This window comes from Carlito syrichta, unplaced genomic scaffold (genome assembly GCF_000164805.1).
Source record: "Carlito syrichta isolate Samal-C Ts95f unplaced genomic scaffold, Tarsius_syrichta-2.0.1 Scaffold306750, whole genome shotgun sequence".
NCBI classification, from domain to species: Eukaryota; Metazoa; Chordata; class Mammalia; order Primates; family Tarsiidae; genus Carlito; species Carlito syrichta.
In genome coordinates, this window is record NW_007250846.1 from 316,240 (window position 1) to 338,620 (window position 22,381).

Genomic DNA, 22,381 nt, shown 5'->3' on the forward strand with positions numbered 1-22,381 from the left:
GTGGAGCATCATGTACAAGAAGCTCAGGATAGGAGACTCCAGTCAGAGAGGGCAACTTTTGCCCTGACACATGCTGAGTGGGCAGCTAGCTAATCAATTGTTCACTAAAGTCTACAATTATTTTGTATCATCTTGAGTCTCATAACAAACCCCCCAGTCTGCAGCAGCCAGCGCTAACACAGATAAGAATCAAGTTGATAAGGCATTAGAAAGGGATTATGAAAGCCAGCTTAATTAAAGAAACTTCAATGGGATCATAAATAATCAGTGCAAGTTATTAACTTTTGACAACTGCTCATCCGTATTGAGTTCGAATGACTTCTGGCCTATAAAGTCCTTAATCTAATTCTGAGTCAATGCAGTTCATAAGGGAAAATAGTCTTTATAATACATTGACTATAATCAACAAATCTTTGAAGCAAAACTTTCCCCTAAATATACCTCAAGATACTCTGTATTTTCTTAAATTCATATCTTTGACCCCATTATTTTTTTTCAGTTTAGAAACTTCACTGATAAAACGTTTGTATGTGCTATAAAAAGCAGATCAAATATCACTTTCTCTAAATTATAGCCTAGATCTTGTTGGAGTCACTGTTTTCTTTCTATTCACTCAGCATACTTGAACATATGATAATAGCAATCTGATTTGACAATTTTACTTGTGTAAAGTCATGAATTCTCATCAGAGCATAAACTTCATCTGGTCACAGACCATAGTTTATTACTCTGAATCCTTCAACATACCTGTAATAGTATCCTGCAAGAAACATAATAGATGTACTAATAGAACTAATAGCAATTTCTTCTCCTATCTCTCATAGGTATACACACATACACACACACACACACACACACACACACACACACACACACATATATGTTTTATTCATATGTAGGTAACTAAGAAAATTTTTCTTAGGAAGAGATACATAACATTTTTACTTTGTTTCTATAATTCTTCTGAGATTTCAAGACCTTTCTCTGATTTTTTTGTTTGTTTGCTTATTTTTTAAACACTTCAGAAACAGCAAAAATGAAGAGTGTCCATTTTGGAAAGAATTATCAAAATGATTTAATTTGCACTTTGTCAGAGAGATACTCCTCTGTCTTGTGTTTTGCATGCTTTTCCATATGAGTGTCATTTTTACTCAATGTATCTATAAAATAGATTGCTTTGTAGTTTTTTTCTAAAGTAGAAATATGAAATTTAGAGAGCTAGTTTAAGTCTTGCTAATGTAATGACTTCAGGAGCACTCAGTGACCCACAGAAGACTTGTCAACAAGTCTGTTTCTTAGAGATTTTAGCAGACGTAGTCTATAAAAAAAAAAAACAGAAGAAGAATATTGGCAGATGTGGCAGACAATAGTTTGGAAAATTATACCTAACTCAATAGATATAGTGTTTTTTTTAAATCTACAAAATTTATACTGACTACTCCTGGATTAGATACCTTGTGAAAGAAAGAATGTTCAAGTACAAAAGCTTGTTGTGAAACGAATAAAGCAGGGAGCTATTTGTATTTATCGGAATGCAAAATATATGCATATGAGTATCCTTTACTTCTATTACATCTGCCTAAAATGATAGCAGATAGCAAAGTTAGTATGTATGCACATGGACTTCATGCTTTTGTTTCTAGATGGTTTCTGAAAAGAGATGATTAGAGAGCAAGAGTGCATTAAATATGGAAAAATGTCCCAGAGTGCAAGGAGGATGGGTGGGAGATCCCTGACAGTACCAGTAGAGGAACAGCACAATGAGGAGAGGGGCAATCACTAAACACAAGTTAGTAGAGAAGTGTCTCAGCCCTGGGGCAAATTTAAATCTAAAGGAGGAAAGCCAGTTGAAAAATTGTAAGAAAGGCAAATAAATCTTAATTAAGATTTGTAAATTCAAACCCAGCATAATATGCCCTCGGGCCAATAACCTTTGTTATTCCAAGGATTTTAGTAAAAACTTGGTTAAAGAATATTAAACAGACTTTCCTAGTTTTTTTTTTTTTCTTAATTTTCAAAGATTTTTTTTGTTTTGTTTTAGAGTCGTGGAATAGAAGTGAGGATTTACTACAGGATATGTAGTAAAAAAAAAGTATATGGCATACAGGCGAGGTTTGGGCTTCTAGTAAGCCCTCTCTCTACCCTAACCCCCAATAGTGGACAGGAACCACAATGTGTGGTTGGTTATGTGTCTCTTATTCTTCCTTACTCCCTCCCTCCTTTAGCCATTGCCCAGTGATAATTTGTTTTTTTGTTTGTTTTGTTTTAGATTTTCTTTTGAAAGATGTGTGGTACAATTAGGGGTTAGGTATACAAGTAGACATCGTATGATGACTTGTTCTTAATGCACAACTTCTCGGGGCTATTAGAATATACCTCTTGTTTTTGTTTTTCTTTCTTTCTTTTTTTTTTTTTTTAAGTTGGAGTCTCACTCTGTCGCCCAGACTGGAGTGCAGTGACTGCTCCCGGCCACCACAGCCTCGACCTGTTGGGCTCCGGCGATCCTTCCGCCTCAGCCTTCCAAGTAGCCGGAATTACAGGCATGCTCTACCACGCCCGGCTGATTTTTTGATTTATTGTAGAGATGAGGTCTCGCTGCCCAGGCGGGTCTCAAACCCGCGGGCTCAGGCAATCCACTCACCTCAGCCTCCCAAAGGCGTGGGATTACAGGCTGAGCCACCGAGCCCAGCTAGTTTTTGTTTTTCAAAGCAGTTTCTCAGACTGGTCAGAGAAAGGTTGAGTCTTCCTTTTTAACTATGTACCTCTATGAGACCAAATTTTCTAAATGCAACAGGCTAAATGCAGATATAAAAACAGGTGTGAGAATCCTGCTGTCTTTATTGAGACATTAAAGAGATTTGAAAAAATGTAAAACAATGCCACATTTCTCATTCCTTTTCTTAGATGTTTATGTTAATATGTGCTATGATCTGAATGTCTATGTCCCCTCCAAATTCATATGTTGAAATCCTTCCCAGTGAGGGTATTTGGAAGTATTGTGAGGTAATTAGGTCATGAGGGTAGAGCTCTAATGAATGGGACCATGTGAGGTTGGAGTAAAAAGAAGGCTGTCTATAAGGAATCAAGCCCTCGCCAGAAGCTGACCATGCTGGCACCCTGATCTCAAACTTCCAATCTCTAGAACTGTAAGCAATAAACTTTTATTGTTCATGAGTTACTATCTATGGTATTTTATTATAATAGTCCAAATGGACTGAAACAACATATAATGGGTTTATTGTTATTGTTATTTTAAAATAAATAAAGAAAATTTAGTCTCTATTTTACATTTCAATACATTAAATATCAACTGATATACACTCCACAACAATAGCCTCTTTAGAGTCCTCAATAATTTTTAGTGTAAAAGTGTCAAGAGAAAAAAATATTTGAAAACTATGTCCTAGAGGGAAGTCTGGTATGATTTGTTTTCTAAAATTATTTGAATAATAATGACAACCAACCACACTTTTGGGTGAAACATATAAGGTATCATCATGTCTAGGCAGGAATTATGGAATAATGAGAGGGCATGTGATGGTTACTTTGAAAGGAAAGAGCTATATCTTATTTATCCATTTATCTTTGTGCCTCTAAGTGTTAATGGGAAAATGTCTCTTCCCAGAGAGGGAAACCTGAGGAAGACTATATTCCGAAATGTGATTTATCACCATTTGTGCCTATGGAAAATACCAAGAGTTAAATCTTGGAGGAAGTGTGTGCTTCAAGAACCAAGGAGTAAATTCACTACAGGTCATGAAGCCAAGATGGAAGGTCAAGGAAAGTGACTTTTAAGTAAAATGTCCCATTTTAAGAGAGTGAGCCAAGAAGTAACCACCCAGCCAGTAATAGAGGAGGCTCAGTAGAATTTCCCAAAGCTGCCTGTAAAAAATTAAGTAGAAAGGTGTATTGAAAATTCAGGTGTTTGGGATCCTCCACTAGAGAATAATTCACTAGGTAAGAATGGGCCTTGGAACTTATATTTTAAATAACTTTATGTTTTTAATAAGCATTCCCAGGTGGTGGTTAGGATAAAGCAAATTTGGGAAACCACAAGATGAGTCAATGTTCTGGATAATTTCTGTAATCAGAGTGCTAGCACCTATGGAGACTTTTCGTATAGTGAACAAATTGACCTGAGTGGAAGGGTCAGATTTGTAATAGGACAAAATGGATCAGACTGAACACACAAACAAGAGACATTGTGAAAATGTGAACATGGAGGAGAAAGGAAGGAAGAATTGAAGACCTAATTAGGTGTGAGTAAAGGAAGAAGAGGGTGCAACTTGATATTAATTAATTTATCCTTATTTATAAATGGATTTTTAGAGAAAAATACTTCTGACACAAAGATGTTCATGTCACTCAGAACTTGAAGAGGGATTGGAAATGGAGATTGAGAGAATCTGCAAATTCTGTCATCTCGAATGTCCACTTGTTTTCAAGAGGGACAGAGTTACCATATGTCACTACTCCTTTTTCCCTTTGATAGGTCAAAGCAAGTGTTACTTGTTTGTTTTTTGTTTTATGATGTGTATCACTAGGATCATGAGGATGTTTGTTTTTTGTTTTATAATGTGTACCATTATGATCATGAGGATATGGTTATGAAGGAAACAAACTAGAAGGACATTGGTAGTGGTGGTGGTGGTGGGAGGATGGATGGGAAAGGGGGATAATTATTGCAATGTGGTCAAGGGCAAGAATGCTTAAAGCTTTAAGTTTTGCAAAACTTTCCTCCTGTGACATAGTTTTGAGATATTGCTTTTAGCACTTCTCTCTCTATCTGCTGGCATGTACCATATTGTCAGATGTTGCCTATTGCCTAAATTGCTGTAGGTAGACACTCAATATCTTCAACACATTACTGTGGTGACCCTAGGGAACATGTGCTACTGGAGGGTGTAGGGGAGGATGTGTCATCACAGAATCAGTCTATGCATCAAATTCATATACAAGTCAGGTCTATAAGAACACCAACCTGGTGCAATGATGGCATAAGTATTGAAACATTTGTTTTTAAAACTTATGATGTGATTTTTGCCAGTAATGAACAAGGCTAAATTATATACAGCTCACAGACCGCTCCTCTTTATGTTTGTGATGAAAAGGATTGCAAAATAAGATTTTAAGTATTTACAATCATCTAATAAAATGCTTCATGAGTATTTATGAGGTATTTCTTTAACAGGATAAATTGTAATATTAATCAAAATCAAGACTACTACCTGGAATTCTTCCAAGAACCCAGATCATAGACAAAGCTTTTCAGGTGCTTCTCAAATCATTAATTCTCAGTTAAGTTTTTTATTCTATTCTTTCTGCATGTACAAGAATGTAGTTATTTGACAGGAAGTCAAACAATCCTAATATAAATTGCTGTTTGCCGGTTTATTAGTGAAATCATGATGACTTGGGATATTGTTAATAATAAATAAAATCCCTTCTAAGTGATTATGCATGAATGCAATTTCATTACATTATGATTTTCTTTCTGTTCTGTGATTGAGACCCCAAGGGAGGCAAATCCATACATCAAAGTTAATTCTTCACACATTCTCCTTCCTCACTCCTCCTCTCCTCTCCAACTGTAGAGTTGGAACTGAAGCACAGCCTTTTATGGGAGTGAGACACCATTCAGTAGGTTGGAGAGTTAGAAACCCAAAGCCACCTTTATCTTAGAATCATCTGTATTAAACCCTGACTCTCAGGAAGGATGTAGGCTGCTTTAACTTTTTGAATACCAGTCTGATAACATATAAAATTAGCTAATATTATACAAGTGTTTTGAAACAAAATGCAGTCATTCCTATAAGAAGGAGTTTTTTATTTTATTTTTTAAAAATTTAGCCTTAAGTTGTTTGTTTAGGCAAAGTTGGTTTTGCATCTAATGAAATATCACAAATAATATTTATTATTTATACTTGAGTTTTAATTTATCTTATTCTAGAAACACTGTTAAAGCTCCCAAAGGTAGAAAAAAAAAGTTAAAATGTGGAGTTAAACAGTATGAGCTGCCATGATAAGAATTCACCTATTTCAAAAACAAACAGAACAGTGATAAACAATGTCAAACTTTACCTGAGCCCTGTGCTCCTAAAAAACAGGGACAACAGGGATGGTTAAGAGATATTCTTATCCCTTTTGTGTTCTAGAACAAAAAAATGACTTGCTGCAAAGGACTACTCTTCTCCATATGTCCTAGATAAGATTAAAAATGAACAGTAGTGGTGGATTATGCCTGTAATTCCAGCACTTTGGGAGGCAGAGGTTAGAGGATTGCCTGAGTCCAGGGGTTCAAGACCAGCCTAGACAACTTGGAGAGACTTTGTCTCTACGATAAATAAAACCAAAAATTACCCGGCATGGTAGTACACACCTGTGTTTCCAGCTACCTAGAAGACTGAGGTGGAAGGATCACCCGAGCCCAGCAAGTCAAGGCTTCAGTGGTTATGAGTGAGCCACTGCATTCCAGCCTGAGTGACAGAGTGAGACTTCTCAGGGAAAAAAAAAGATTAAAAATGGCCCCCTTTATTATGACAAAGTCAGATATAGATCTTCCAAATGTCCATTCTGTTTCATAGGTGGTTAGTTGAATTATTTTTCTCTACTAACTGATCTGGACAAAATGTTCACTGACTTTACATATCTCAGCTTTAATCAGGTTTCTCTCCCTAATGCAGGTCCCTGAAACCAGGCCTTCCCTGGAGCATTGGAATAAGAACGCCTGTGTAACAGTCCCTCATGATGCTTGGCTGACCTCAAGGGAAAACATCCTCCAACCAACTGTCCAAACACACCAACCCCCCAATATTAATGCCCCACACCTGATTCTTTTTTGCCCTTTTGTTTTAAAAGGATATCTAGTATTTGTTTTAATCAGGTATGGTAAGAAGTGGTATGACAGTGACTACTATTGAAATAAGCCATTTTTTTTACTCATAAATTCCTGAAATCAGGAGGCACAAAAGGCCATCCAAGGCCAAATGGTGAAGTGCTGGGGTTACTCAGGAGGTAGAGAAATTGAGGGAGAGAACAAGGACAGGTGCCTTTATTGTGGTTTCTGCAGGAAGGAATGGGCGAGGTAGGCTTAAGGGAAACAGGCTTAGGAGTGGCCAGTTTGAATAATTTCAGCAGACTCTGTATCATGGAGGCTGACCCTAGTTGCTCTAGTACGTGGCCCCCTGAGGTGATTAGATCAGAAGAATAGTGACCCATACATGAAAGTCCTGTGAGTGCCCAATAAAGGAGGTGGTTGAGGCATGGGGTTTCTTGGTTGGCTCGCATATGAAAGTTGTACTCCTTTACGGGTGAGTTCTTTACTCTCTCCAGGAAATGGCTAGCCCTGGGAGGGCCAATTGTCAAAGCATCAAAAATACAGAATAAAAAGACATGATTAGTACACTTGTTTACTCCTCTCTGTAAAAGGAAAGCTCTTTTCACTTGACCTTTGGGATCCTTGCAGACATATTGTCACAACATTCTCCTTATTGCTATAATTCTGCTTCCTTAATTTCAATAATTTTTTGAACAGTCTCTCGTTCATATCTGGATTTGTTTTTATGTGATACTATGAAGACCGACCATAATGTTCATCTTAGTCACTTCAGCAAGTTTAGGGGGTGGTGTGGTGGTGGATCGTGGCAGATGGGCACACTGCAGATCTGTATGAGACTGAGTCTGCTGCCCCATGATTTGTTGGAGGAAAATCTTTTATTTTAAGCAGTTTTATCAGGATCAGTATATTAGTTTCCTATTGTTTCTGTAACAAGTTACCAAAAACTTAGTGACTTAAAACAACATAAATATAATATCAAACTATTCTGGAGATCAGAGGTCCAGAATCAATCTCACTGGACTAAAGTCAGGTATTGGCAAGTCTGGTTCCTTCTGTAGACTCTAAGAAACATCTACTACCTAACTTTTTACAACTTCTAGAGACTATTCTAATTTCTTAGCTGTGGCTTCCCTCCACCTTCAAAGTCAAAAATAGCCAGTTGAGTCTTTCTTACACTGTATCACTCTGACTCTTCTGCCTTTCTCTTACACTTTTTTTTTTTTGAGTTGGAGTCTCACTCTGTCGCCCAGACTGGAGTCCAGTGGCCGCTCGCGGTCACCGCAGCCTCGACCTGCTGGGCTCCGGCGATCCTTCCGCCTCAGCCTTCCGAGTGGCCGGAATTACAGGCATGCGTTACCACGCCCAGCTGATTTTTTGTTTTATTGTAGAGATGAGGTCTTGCTGCCCAGGCGGGTCTTGAACCCGTGGACTCAGGCAATCCACTCACCTCAGCCTCCCAAAGGCGGGGGATTACGGGCTGAGCCACCTAGTCCAGCTCTCTTACACTTTTAAAGTACCCTTGTAATTATATGAGATCCATCCAGCGATTCCAGGATAATCTATTTATTTTAACATCAGTTAGCCGGGCTCGGTGGCTCAGCCTGTAATCCCACGCCTTTGGGAGTCTGAGGTGAGTGGATTGCCTGAGTCCGCGGGTTCGAGACCCGCCTGGGCAACTTGGTGAGCCCTCATCACTACAATAAATCAAAAATTAGCCGGTGTGGTAGCGCATGCCTGTAATTCCGGCCACTCGGAAGGCTGAGGCGGAAGGATCGCCGGAGCCCAGCAGGTCGAGGCCGCGGTGTCCGGGAGCGACCACTGCACTCCAGCCTGGGCGACAGAGTGAGACTCCAACTCAAAAAAAAATAAAAAATAAAAATAAAATCAGTTGATTAGCAACTCAATTTCATCTGCAACCTTATTTCTCATTTCCCATATGACATAATAAATTCACCAGTTCCAGGGATTAGGATGCAGACATCTTTGGGAGATAATTATTCTGCTTACTATAGTCAAGCAAAAGTGCCCCTGGAATACTGATCTGTTCAGGCCTGTCAAGGTCAGCCTTACTTCTGAGGGGGAATAAAAGATAATCTGAGCTGTTCCCTCAAAATGACTTTTATATAAGTGAAATTACAAAGGATTGAAAGTTGTTTAAATGGAGAAAAATAACTTAGAGTTGACACTTCCATTTTAGGAGTTATTGTCAGAATTACAACTTTTATTTTATTATTTATATAGTTTTATATATTTATATGGTACAAATAAGTTAAAAAGAAGATCATTGCATAAGCAGGAACCTAGCACTTGTCCAGGTCTCTTGCCTCAGTTTAAATATTTATTTCTATGTAACTGTCATAGGCACTTAAATGATATTGGCAGACTAAAAGTTTTGATATGAAACAGAAAGTGGCAGAGCTGGAATTTGATCACAGGTCTAGCTGTGAGACAGAGTCACTTACTGAAGGCATTTGAGTCTCATTTGTGTGTTTGGCAAAATGGGAATACAATGATCAACCATGAAATAGTTTGTGATATGCATGAGCATAAGTTCAAAGATATAATATCAGAAAATATAATATAAATTATTTTTTAAATAAATTTCATCTATAAATGGATTTTTTTACCCTCTAGGTTTTTGTTTCTTCTACCTGAACTTTAAAAATATTTTTCTAGTTGTGTTTCTGCTTTTATTCCTATCTATCTTTAATTCACTTCATCAAGTGTATTTACAATATAACTTAATTTAAAATATATATGGAATCATGTTGTCCTTGATTTGCTCCTTAGTGACTTGACACTGTATACTACCTTATCTAAAAGAGTAAATTCATTTATTCATTATCAAGTATCTTAGGCTTCTAAAAAAAGTTAATGATCAAGCCACAATTCCAGACCTCATGGATTTCAGAAAATGGATCTATTTTTTCTACTAAAGAGTCAATTACAGTCCAAGACTGCACCAATGTCCATCTACCTGGTCACCACTGTACTCTTCAGAGTATAGTTATATGACAAATAAGAGAGTGTGACTTTGAAAAGGTAGAAAGAATTAGCATAAAACATGCTTGCATAAACATCTTTATATTTGTGTGTGTGTGTGTGTGTGTGTGTGTGTGTGTGTGTGTGTGAGAGAGAGAGAGAGAGAGAGAGAGAGAGAGAGACTAAGATAGTAAATCATGTAACGTGATATAAAAACATGAGAGAGGTCAGTAGGAAAATAGAGGGCTTGATCAATTTCATCTATGTGGCAACACTGTACTTGAAGCAACCATAACTCATCTCAATAGGGCTGGAGGCTCTGCCTTTACCTGCAATGCCTGTGGATTCCATGATTGTACATTTTCCTTTTGGTAAAGGAAGTATCTGATTGGTTTGCTAAAACAGGCAAATTTCCCTGTAGCGTTACTTGCTTTAGGAACTGTTGTATTTGGTCAGAAGCTTCAGACAATATCACCACAACTATAACTGAAAGAAGATGACACGTAGGATTAAGTCAGGTGTCTGGTCACTTTTTACTGAAATGTTTGTTGATTCTGTAATACCTCCCTCAATGGGATCCTAAACAATAATTTCATGCCAGCATAAGACAATATGATACAGGAGAAAGAAAATGAACTTTGAAAATAAATGGTTTACATTCCAGCTCTTGCAATAACAAGCTGCATGAGCTTTAGCAATGAACAGTTTTTTGAATCTCTGCTTCCTTACCTTTAGACAGATGTCTACTTTGAAGGTTTTCTTACAAGATTTAAATATGCCCTACATATTTCTTAAGAAATACCCAACCCATTCTCTTCCATTTTTATCCCTTATTTGAATTATTTGGATAATTTATTATATGTTGGACTATATTTGGGAAAAAAGGGACTCTGGATTTCTTACAGAGATTCTTATAAGACTAGAAATGTCTGGGCCATATAGTCTAAGAAGAAAAATATTTCAAAATATTGTTAGTCTACCTATTTTCAGAAGAGTTTTCAACAGCTATAACTCTAGAATTAAGTTTTAAAATGCTTAGAGTCAAGAACTATGGTTATACTCTTTTTTCTTAATCCTTAGTATCTGAGTGTCTGACACATGAAAAGCATACAATAAATATGTTAATAAAGTAGTAAAACCATGTTATGAACAGGACCAATAGAAAAATATACAAGCAAATAAAAATAAAATTAAGATTAAAGTTTTTCTAATACATATTAGTAATCAGTAGTATTATATTAAGAACTATCATTATCATTATTAATATATTTTAACATTGTTATATTATTTTACAAAGCACTAAGTAGAAATTAATAACCATAGTAGTAATTTGCTTTTTCTCTAAAGGGAAGTGAAGCAATTTGAGTTAAGTAGTTTTCATTATACTTTGGGATGACAGACGTACATTTATCTGAAGAAGAAACTGAAAAAGACTTTAACTCAAGATATCCTCTCAAAAGGGAGCATGTTGTCTGACATTGGTTTTATGAACAATGGCAATATATTATTCAAAGTCTCTTTATATAGACAGTATCCAGGAATATATATTTGTATATAGTCATCAAGGTCAAGTTTGTTATACTAAAACATGTGAAAGCACCTCTATGGGGAGTTTGTAAAACATAACCCAGACCAAGTAGCTTTTGAAGCTCTCATGTGGTCTAAAATTTTGGAAATGTGAGAAGCTAGAGGATTAAATCATTCACATTCTTTCAAATTGAGGAAATTTATCGCTAATGTTATATCAGAAGGAAATTTCAAGCTGTCTTGCAATGAGTCATCTAATTTCTGTGTCCGCAGTGCCCTGGTGATGAGTACACTGCTCACTCTTCTTGGTTGTGTACCCTACCCTGTAGGATATTGTCGATGCTATGAGGCTTCCCTGCTGATGAGTTGTCTCCCTGCCTGGTTCTTCATGTAATAATGAATAATTTAATATTCTACTCCTATTGGTTCATCTTTCAAATACATGCAGAATTTCCTACATATAAGAGTCATAGTTCAGATCTTGAGATTGGCAGGGATCCTGAATGTGTATGCTTGGTTTCTCATTTTCCTTGTGTCCAGTTCTCTCCTTAGCTCATTCCAATACATTGAACTTGATGTATAGCTCCCTGCATCAATGCCCACTTGGAAGTCTTAAAGCATCTTTTACTTATTCTATGTGAAATCAAACTTACTAGTTTTTTTTTGTATAGCAATGGAAACCTACCATGGAGTCTTAACAGACATACAATTTGTATTTTTATGACCTAATACTTACAGACTTCAAGGAACTATATGGTCTTACTTCATCTGGCACCACATTGTTCTTGGGTTTCTGTCAATAGTGACTTGCCTTTCCTATCTCTAGGTCTTTTCATGTGCTAATTCCACTACATACAAAGACTTTTTCCTACAGGTTACTTTTAACTCACAATGACCTAGTAACTCTTTTCCAAGATATCAGCTCAAAACAGTAGGAACATCTTGCCTTACCAGGTCCAAATCTGCTATTATTTGCTCTCAAAAGTCAATATTTATTTTTTTCTGTGACATACACCAGAATCTTATATATGTGTGCACATATATATTTACATACAGTTATGTGTATACATATATATATATGCTTTTAATTCCAATGCCTGTCATCTGCACTCAACTATGACATCCGTTAAGATTGAGATATCTTCTGCCTTCCTCACCAATGTATCCCCAGTATCTCGTACACTACCTGGGACAAAGTAGGTACTCAATAAATACCTGTTGAGTGAATAAATATTACTCAAAAATAACTAAACAAACTTAAAATAATTGTGTAAAGTTCTAAAGTATAATTTATAAGAAGGTTAAGTCATGAAAAATTGAAAACCTGTCAAAGATGTATGTGACATTATTAAGTGGAGGAGCCAGTAAGATGCTATAATTGGGTTCAAAGATTAATTTGAAAGGCAGAAATATAATCAGGCAATAAGGAATGCTGAAATAAATGTAATAACAGATGCAAAACTGGTCAAAATTCGACTGAATAATAAAATGTATTATTTGGCATTATCTTTTTTACATATTGGAAAATAAATTATATCTTTACCAGAATATACTTATTTTTATTGTTATGAATAATATTAATTTGTATGATATTCAGTTTTCTGCAACTAGACTTTTACTAACTATAGAGCTTCTTATTATAGATAAGACAATAGAAAGACAATCAAAGGTGCTTATCCTATTGAATCAGATAATCCCTAGAGTCCTCACTCCTCTAAATGGACACCATGTCTTTTCATATACCCTTTTTAATAATCTCCCATGCCCTTTGTCACAATTTCTTGCAGACATAATCTCTTCACTTCTGTAGAAATTTTAAAAATTTTATTCTCATTCCTTTACCAGAAGACTAGACTACTGCTTGAATAAAGCTACTGTTACCCGAGTAAGGTTTAATCTTTAGATCTCCAATATGAGAATCTGTCTCTTAATCCAAATGCCAAAAGATATTTGCATTTGCCCATATAGGTTAAAAATTCAGAGTATCCAGATAAACAATTTTGTTAGAAAAATAAAAGTCATGTAATTTACTCACTATTTATCTTATCATTCTTTTTTGGTAGAAAGACAGAGAGTATTGAAAGACAGCCAAATATACCTTCTCACTTAAATAGATGTTTCACTGAGGCTAATTAACTGAAAAAAGCAAGATAGGGTTATGTAATTGGTTGTAAAAAAATATTTTTATAAAAATAAAAATAAAGGCCAGAGGGGTTAATTCTTCAAAACACCTTAGCACAATTAAAAAAAAAATCATGCAAACCAGAAGTAACACAGCTCAATTTATGCAATGGACAGTTGTGTGATGGGTGAACAGTGGAAGTGAACTGCTGAAGGTTATGCTTTTAAGAAACAATGGGATTGCCCAAGCCCAGGTGTTTGAGACCAGCCTGGGCAACTTGGTGAGACCTCATCTCTACAATAAATAATAATAATAAAAAGAAACAATGGAATTTGAACCTATATGCTTGCTCCATGCCCAGCTTTTAACCACTTTACTTACGAAAGAGAATATTAAAAGGCAGCATGATATCATTGGTGAAGAAGTAGACTTTGAAAAGAGAACATTCATGCTCAAATTCTAGTTGTTTCCCGACCTAGCTGGTGACTGTAGAAAAGTTACTCAAACACTGTTCCACAGGTTTCTTATTTTTAGAAGAACAATGAATTCCTAACTAACTCTTAAGGTTGTGGTGAATATTAAATACATTAACGCATGTGAAATCCTCAGAGTAGTCATTTAATAAATATTAGTGACATTATTTTTTTTAACTTATTACATAGCACTTCAGGGATAAGCAGATTCTTCCAAAGAAGGAAAGACGAGAAACTCAAAAATTCTTTAAAATATTGTAGAAACAACATTATTTGCATGAACATTAAATTAGTGACAATTAAGAGTTTTCAATGTCTCTCAAACATAAACCAAAAATCCACCATTCCCTATGCAGCTGCTTTAGTTCCTTCCTCTCTTTGCTTCTTCATCTTTGAAGTGGAAGCTTTATCAGAAGATCATATCAATATGCTCCCCAAACCAGGAACTCCATGAACAGAACCCTAGTTTTATACTCTTTTTCATATTGCTATCTATATTGTCCTCTGGATTTGCATAGCTTAACTTTATTTATTTTTTTCAGAAGTAAATTATTAATCCAATGTGTAGTCTAGTAATTTGTCTGCTTAAGTTCTAAAACCATAAAGCAAATTTATTAATCTACTCTGGCACACTAAGAATTATTACAAGTGATTATAAAAAGAAAATATTCCTGGCATATGAGAAGAAAAAATTTAATCAGAGGGTAAAAGGACAACTGAAATAAAGATAAATAGATGAATTAGACTATTCAGATGCTTTAATTATATTTTTAGACAAATGCAAGTCTTTTAAGGTCAAGTATCTCTCTGGGCCAGAGTATATTCACGTTAAGATTCAGTTACATCTTGCCTCAAGTTCCTTGAAATTTAAATAATTTATCATTTTATGAAATATATAAGCTTTCCAAAAATTTCCCACACAAAAATCCCTCCCCATTTAATCTTAATGCATAGGATGTGTGATCCACCCTGCATTTCTGCCTTTGTCTTCTGGGAAGTTGTCCTAATATGCAGTCCTAGTTCACAACAAAAGAAATATTATGGAAATATCTCAGCAAATGAGAAGAAAAGTATTTATTGTTGCCCTCAGCAACCCTCTATTTTTAAAATTAATTGGTTTGCCAATTTGCAAATCCAAACAAAGTTTTATATGGTAGATGTCAATTCCAACCAATAGCTAGCCTCCTCTTTCTCTCCTTTCCAACTATCAGTAGAAAGAGAATTGAATCACATAAGTGAACTCACCAAATATATAAATAGCATCAAAATGGAAGAATAAGATAGTTGCTAATACTTTGTTGAAGTCACTAGAAGCTGGGGGACAGCTCTCTCACAGGTATGAGATTTCTGAAAATAAAAGTACTTTGCTCAGTTGAGAGAAATAAATATCCCTTGTTTGGTGGGTGGTTGTTACTGTTCTTTTGTCTTTTGACAAACTTATAAAAGCACAAACTAATCCACATAATCTCTAGGAGAAGTAATTTGTCAAATCTTAAGATTTATATCAAGACATTTAGCAACCTAAATGATTTATATACATATATATGTATACACACACACACACACACACACACACACACACACACACTCATATAAAAGCTAAATTTTAGGCAATTATTGCCTTATTGCTAAAATCATTCACAGCATTTCCATGTGGTGCATATATCTACCAAGACAGCCTTCTCTGATTCAGATGGTGGCGACTTGCATTTCTGCTATTACAAAGTCAAATGATTTGCTATTGATTTTGCTTTGAACCTGAAGTAATGATATGGTGTTGGCACACACTATAATGAATGTGGATCCGAGTGTTGCCCCAGGGTTTATTCTAACACTAAGCCTTTTTCCCATGTAGCCATTGTGGGTTATTTTTAAATATTAAATAAATTTGAAAGGATTCATGTTATCTTCTTGTTCTCAGTAAGCCCAGAATTTTCAAGGTGCTATCTTAAGATGAGAAAAACTCTCAGACGTAAATAATCCTGCTGGAAAGATTATATAGGATTTGATCTAATCCTTATTTTTTTCCACATTTTTTTATCTTTAACTTTCATCAAACCAAATCAATGAATATGACTGGTATCGGGGATCTTCTTTCCTTAATGGACTTTTCAAACATCAGCTGAAGCTTGTTATATTTCTAATTTAGAATCCTCTCTCTCCTTAATGAAATATGTTCCTCACTTCTCATCAGATATTTACTTTGAAAGGATTCCTGTAGCTTCAGAAATTTCTTGAGCTAAAAATGAGAAATATGTTTGTCTAATTTCTTTTATTAAAATCAGTTTAACAATATTTATTTACATTAAAACTATATTTTTCTTTCCCTTTGATGTATTGTAATTATTTCTGTTAATTTTGTAAATAAATTATTTTGCCTCTCTGCATTTAAAGTCCGAGTAGTTTTTTATTTAGGCTGGAAAAGAATAGCTTTTAATTATATTTAATTACAGGTCAATTTCATCAAATATTTACTCTGTGCCAGCCTCTTAGTTAAGCAATTCATATACAATGTATTCAATTATTGTAACTCCTCCAGGAGGTAGATATCCAGTTATACCATTTCAAAGCAGTAAAACCAAACCTTTTGAAGGATAACTTCCCCAAGTTCACACTGTTAAACAAATGAAGAAGAGGAGATTTGAACCAGCTTTGTCTAAACCAATGTCTCAGCCAAGAACCTGCATGAAAACAGTAGTACCATATAACTGGGTGCTTTTGAGGAGGGTTTAATCAAGTTACAGTCTACAGAGATGGAGACAGAGATAGGAAACTCACTAGATAGTGCAGCTCCCTGGGACCAGTAAGCACATGGGTTTTTTTCTTTTTGGTGGTTTGAAGGTTCAGCAGGAAGAAATGATTGCTGGAAACCTGAAGTGCTTACCGGAAGCTTGGTCCCTGACAGGAGCTGGCCTTTGTGCCTACCTGGCATGACCCTATGGGAGAAAGCCATGATAATTCAGACTATCCATCTCTCCTTTTTCCTCTGACCTCCAGTCCCATGAACCCAAATGGAAGCCAAAGAGCCATTGATATGGTCTATATTCAGCCTCTGAGAACACAGAGAGGAAACCTGCAGAAATAAATTGTGGTTATCCAAAAAAGTAGTTCTTCCATTTTGCAATCTTTGAACCACCTGTGCCAGAATTCCAGATCATGAGTAAAAAATTCAGACTGCTGAGTCTAGGGGAAACGCCTAGGAACCTGCAATGACAGAAGATATAGAAGAATTTTATATATGATTGTGTATATAATTTCTCAGAGAAGACTTGGAGTATGTAGCAATAATAACCTTTAGATTTCAAAGCAACTATTATATAGAAGAGGTACTTTAAAAATGTGTGAGCAAGAGAAACCAAAGACTAATGTGTGAAACTTATAGAATGACAAGTATGTGTTCAAAAGAAGTAACAACTATTTTGTGGTCTAAGCTGTTGATCTACAGACGAAACTACCTTAGTTGTTTTTGTTACAGAGGTATTCAAGCAGTAAGGTTTGATGAGATAATAAATGTAAAATGCTTTGGATAATGTACATTTAGATGATGATTATGATGAAACAATGATGAGAAAACCAAAATAACTTATTTGCATTGAGAAATATAACTAAAAAAAATTTAAAGATGTTCATAGTGAAGAAAGAGAGCAACTATAACTGTACTGCTGGGCACTTCTAATGCTCGATGTACCACGCTAAGTGCTTTATCGTCTTTCTAATGGAATCTGCAACAATTCTGGAGCACAAATATGAGGACCCTCAGTCACAAATGAGGAAAGAGAGACTTAGAAACATTATGTAGAACATAGTAAGATGCTAGGTATTTTGGTTCCAGAATTTAGATTCCTATCCTACATGCTATACTGCCTTCATATTGGGTAAACTGAATTATTGAATCTTTTACATAAGATGACTAGGGTCATTATTGTCTATTCTAAGTCCAAACCAGACATATCTAATTGAACACAGAACAGGTAGTTTCTAGTTGATATCATCGGTTCACACCTGGGATGAAACCTAACCATTATCCTTGCTAGAGTCAATAAATAAACAGATATAAGACATAAAGTTGTTAAGCTAAATAACTCTTCTCCACAGTCTGGAATGGGAAGATGATGTCTCAGTGAGGACCTAAATTATTATATTTGATAATGTAAAATTCTAAAGCGTTGAGTGGAGTGCTCAGAAATATCCCCTGAGACTTTGAAAGCTTTGAGAGTCATTCATGTTCTTAAATTTAGTTACCAAACAATTTTGATGTTTAGACTTTTTTATTTCTCTGTGTGAAGTCAAGTCAGGCGTCCGTAAGATGAGTTCAGATCTCTGTAGAATGTGGGAGTTGGAGAATTTTTGCTTTGCTCATTTCAGCACATTCACTGAAGAGTGATTCATTTGTATAATAAAAGAGCAACTTGAGAGGAAAATGGTCACAGTATTTAAAGGGCAAGCTCATTTTTGTCTTGTGCTAGACTATGTCAGAAATTAAGGGCTTTTAAATTGTGACAACTGCCTGCCTCTTGCAATAGTATTCTTCTCCATTATCACCTTCAGACAAGACTTGGGGTACAAATTGGAAGGCAATTGTAAGATATTTCATAAATTGACTAAAATATTGAAGATTCAATTAGACACATTACTTGACTTTGTTTGCATAGCTGTTAAAATGTGTGCTCCATGAAAAGATTTCAGTTATTAAAGTGCAAGAAAAAGGGGAAAATTTCATGTGTTACTTTAAGACTCTTCACACTCATAGCTTTATCATCCAGTCTATTTTTTTTAGAAGGGAAATCTTTTTACATGAAAAGAAACACCCTGCCGGGCTAAGGTGGCTCAGCCTGTAATCCCGCACCTTTGGGAGGCTGAGGTGAGTGGATTGCCTGAGCCCGCGGGTTCGAGACCCGCCTGGGCAGGCAAGACCTCATTTCTACAATAAAATCAAAAAATTAGCCAGGCATGGTAGCGCGTGCCTGTAATTCCGGCTACTCGGAAGGCTGAGGCAGAAGGATCGCCGGAGCCCAGCAGGTCGAGGCTGCGGTGGCTGGGAGCGGCCACTGCACTCTAGTCTGGGCGACAGAGTGAGACTCCAACTCAAAAAAAAAAAAAAAAGAAAGAAAGAAAGAAAGAAAGAAACACCCTGATTAATAACTTCAGTGAACAGATTCAACTTCTTGTGATTTTTCTCTTGTCTGCCCATTATTAGACACAGATTGTCTACAACTTTAGAATATCTATCAATTTCTTTATATAGCCCTGGTATGTAACTTACGTTTGGTATTATTTTTGTAAATATCTTATCTCCTTTATTTTGATATTGCTTAACATAGTGCTAAGGACCATGACTTATACTAGAAATGTTGATGTCAGGCCGGGCTCGGTGGCTCAGCTTGTAATCCCTCCACGAGAGGATTGCCTGAACCTGCAGGTTAGAGACCCGCCCGGGCAATTTGGTGAGACCTCGTCTCTACAATAAATAAAAAATTAGCTGGGCGTGGTAGCCTGCGCCTGTAGCTCCGGCTACTTGGAAGGCTGAGGCGGGAAGATTGCCAGAGCCCAGCAGGTCGAGGCTGCGGTGGCTGAGAGCGTGCCACTGCACTCCAGTCTGGAAGACGGAGTGAGACTCCAACTCAAAAAAAAAAAAAAAAAGAAAGAAATGTTGGTGTCAGAGTGTTGTTGAGATACAGAGTGGAAATACAGAGCTGTGACTGGAAAATAGATCCTGGAACTTGAGGAGGCAACTCAAACTATATTATGTCTCTAGATAGCTTTCTTTGACTCATTTCCCAGCAGTTTACACTCTTCCTATTTATTTTCTTTCATGGAGGTCATGACCAGGGTAGAGCTTACTGACAGAACTATGGCAAAGTTAGAGAAGAATATGGATCATCTAGAACAGACCTTGATCTTTTCCAAGGAGGAGAATGAAGAGTTTGTTCATACATTGGATATGACCTTCCTTGACTTCAAACTGTGAAATCCAGATTCAGTCTCAGCTAAATCATAACACCTAATGTTCCCCAACCCCATTAAAAGCAAAACTCTCTCTCTCCTATAGCTTCATGTATTCTAATTTTCCAAATTGTACTGACTCTTAAAATATAGCTTGAAAGTTGTCTCTAAAGACTAACTCCTCCGACCTTTAGAGAAGACAAAATCACTAACAGCTAAATTCTTTAATCTCTTATGATAATTACTGCTATTTCTCAAATTATTTATATGTTTCCTTGACAGGAAAAACATTTTCAAATGAATGTACTTCTCTTAGAATTCCCATAAGACTCAGTATAGTGGTAGGCATATAGTAGTGTCAAAGAATACATTCTTACTTGACCTAACTCCTACAAACTGGAGGGATCATCTACTAGAATTTTCTGGGAAGAGAGCAAACAATCTTTCTTCACAATCTCAGTTCTCCCAGCAGTATTTCTCACTGAAGGAAGACTAGCAATAGGCCTAAGGGTTTAGAGTTCATATAATTGGGTAATGGTTTAGAACTTGAAAAGTAAGCAAAGCGGAGCAAAATTTAAACAAAGAAACAAACAAAAAAGTTTATTAGATCAAGCTGATAAAAGTTAAATGACAGAATCACAGATCATTTTTCTCAAGGCATTGGAAATGAGATATTTGACCTCTGTCATTTCTGAGACTTGTAGCTGCTCAGAAAATGTTTGTTAAATAAATACTACATATAGTTACATACACTAGATATGTAGACTAAAGTACTTAGGAAGATTTATATAATTATTATCCTCAAGCTATTTAGGATGAGACCATTCTTTTCATCTTTGTGTTACATATATATAGTTGTGTGTGTATTTTATAATGACAAAGTTTTTGGGCCTTCAATGTTCTTGTCAGCCTCTTTTACATATTGTCTGGAAGCCTGCATTATTACGTTAAGTTTCTACCTTCTTATAAACTGTATACACAAAAACACTAGAGCCTAGTAAAATTATAGCCTCTTTCCTAAGAGTTCCACGATGACTTGGGATATATACAAAATGATTTATACTACTGAGTCTCTATGGAAACACATCACATCTCATAAGATATTTTAAAAGTTTTTACGGAAGAGGCATAAGTTGTGAATCCCAAAGCAGTAACATGTAGTGATTGGAAGGCAATGCTATGGGTTTGCAGCAACTGTAAATTGTGTTTTAGAGATCCCAGTAGAGCAAGTAAAAAATGAAGAGGAAAAGTTAGTGTTAAAAATAAGGGGGAAATAAAATAAAAAGGCAGGTGTGAAGTGCCCACTTTCAGGTTTGGCATTTTGAAAATGGACAAAAATTATTGTGGATATAAAAAAGGTAAAAAAAAAAAAAAGTATTGGCAAACACCACTGTAAATTTGCAATACAATAAATTCAGTAAACATTTGAAATATGGCTGTGGAAGGAATTTAAATTACTTCTCATCAAACTTTGGATGACTTTCCTGATGGCAAAAAGTAATTGACCTTATTTAAAAGATAAAAAGTAATTCAAAATAAATAATTATCTCACTGAATAAAAGTCTTTGGAGGTCATATTCTGAGATGTGTACATAAAATTCATGATGATATAACAGATTTTAGAGAGTTAATTGTATATAAATGTTCTTGATGCTCATAGATTGTGATAGTGAGGTTGCATGATTGATTGGACAGGAAGCAAATATTATTTTATCTGCATTATTTAAAGATTTCTTTTTTACATTATACCAATTTCATGGCTGTTTCCCTTAGAAGAATAAAAAATGTCCAATAGGAACCAACATGTTCAAGTAGTTAGAGTTAGAGACTGGAACTTTTGTTATGTAAGTTTAATAATGGAGTCTTCATTTTATCATTGACTCATGAAGGAATCTAATGTCCCATTTGGTGAACTTAATTATCCCCTCTGGTGTTTTTCCATATTCTATGCTAAATATTAAGCCGTGATGTTATATCATTGAGTGGAGCTGCTAGGCCATAAAAAATACTGTAAGCCTTTCAGAATTGTGATTTCTGTGGAAGAAGAAGAAATAAAAACTTTAATAATAAAAGCAGCTAGCTGAAGACACTTGGTATTAAGCTGGGGGCAAGAAATGGTAGGATAGCTTCATGAACCTTAAATTTCTCTGTGTGATTTATGCAACATCATTGTTCCTAAGTAAACCCTTCTTTCATGAACCATTTTATTGGTTAAGAAAAGATTGCTATCCGGAAAGAGCTTGTTGAAACATCAGTTTCTGTCTCTAGCTTTATAATCTCAATTAGGGGTATCCAATTAAAGATGTGGGAAGTTATATAACGGTTGCATCAGTAACCAGGTCTACAGATAATCACATATTTAGGAGTATAGTAAAATATATAATTAGGTATATGGACCGTGGGGTGCCACTGACTCCGATACATTACAAATATCAAGGAGAATAAAGTTGGGTAATTTACTTCAACAAAAGAAAAGTTCTGTGTTGCTGCAGATCC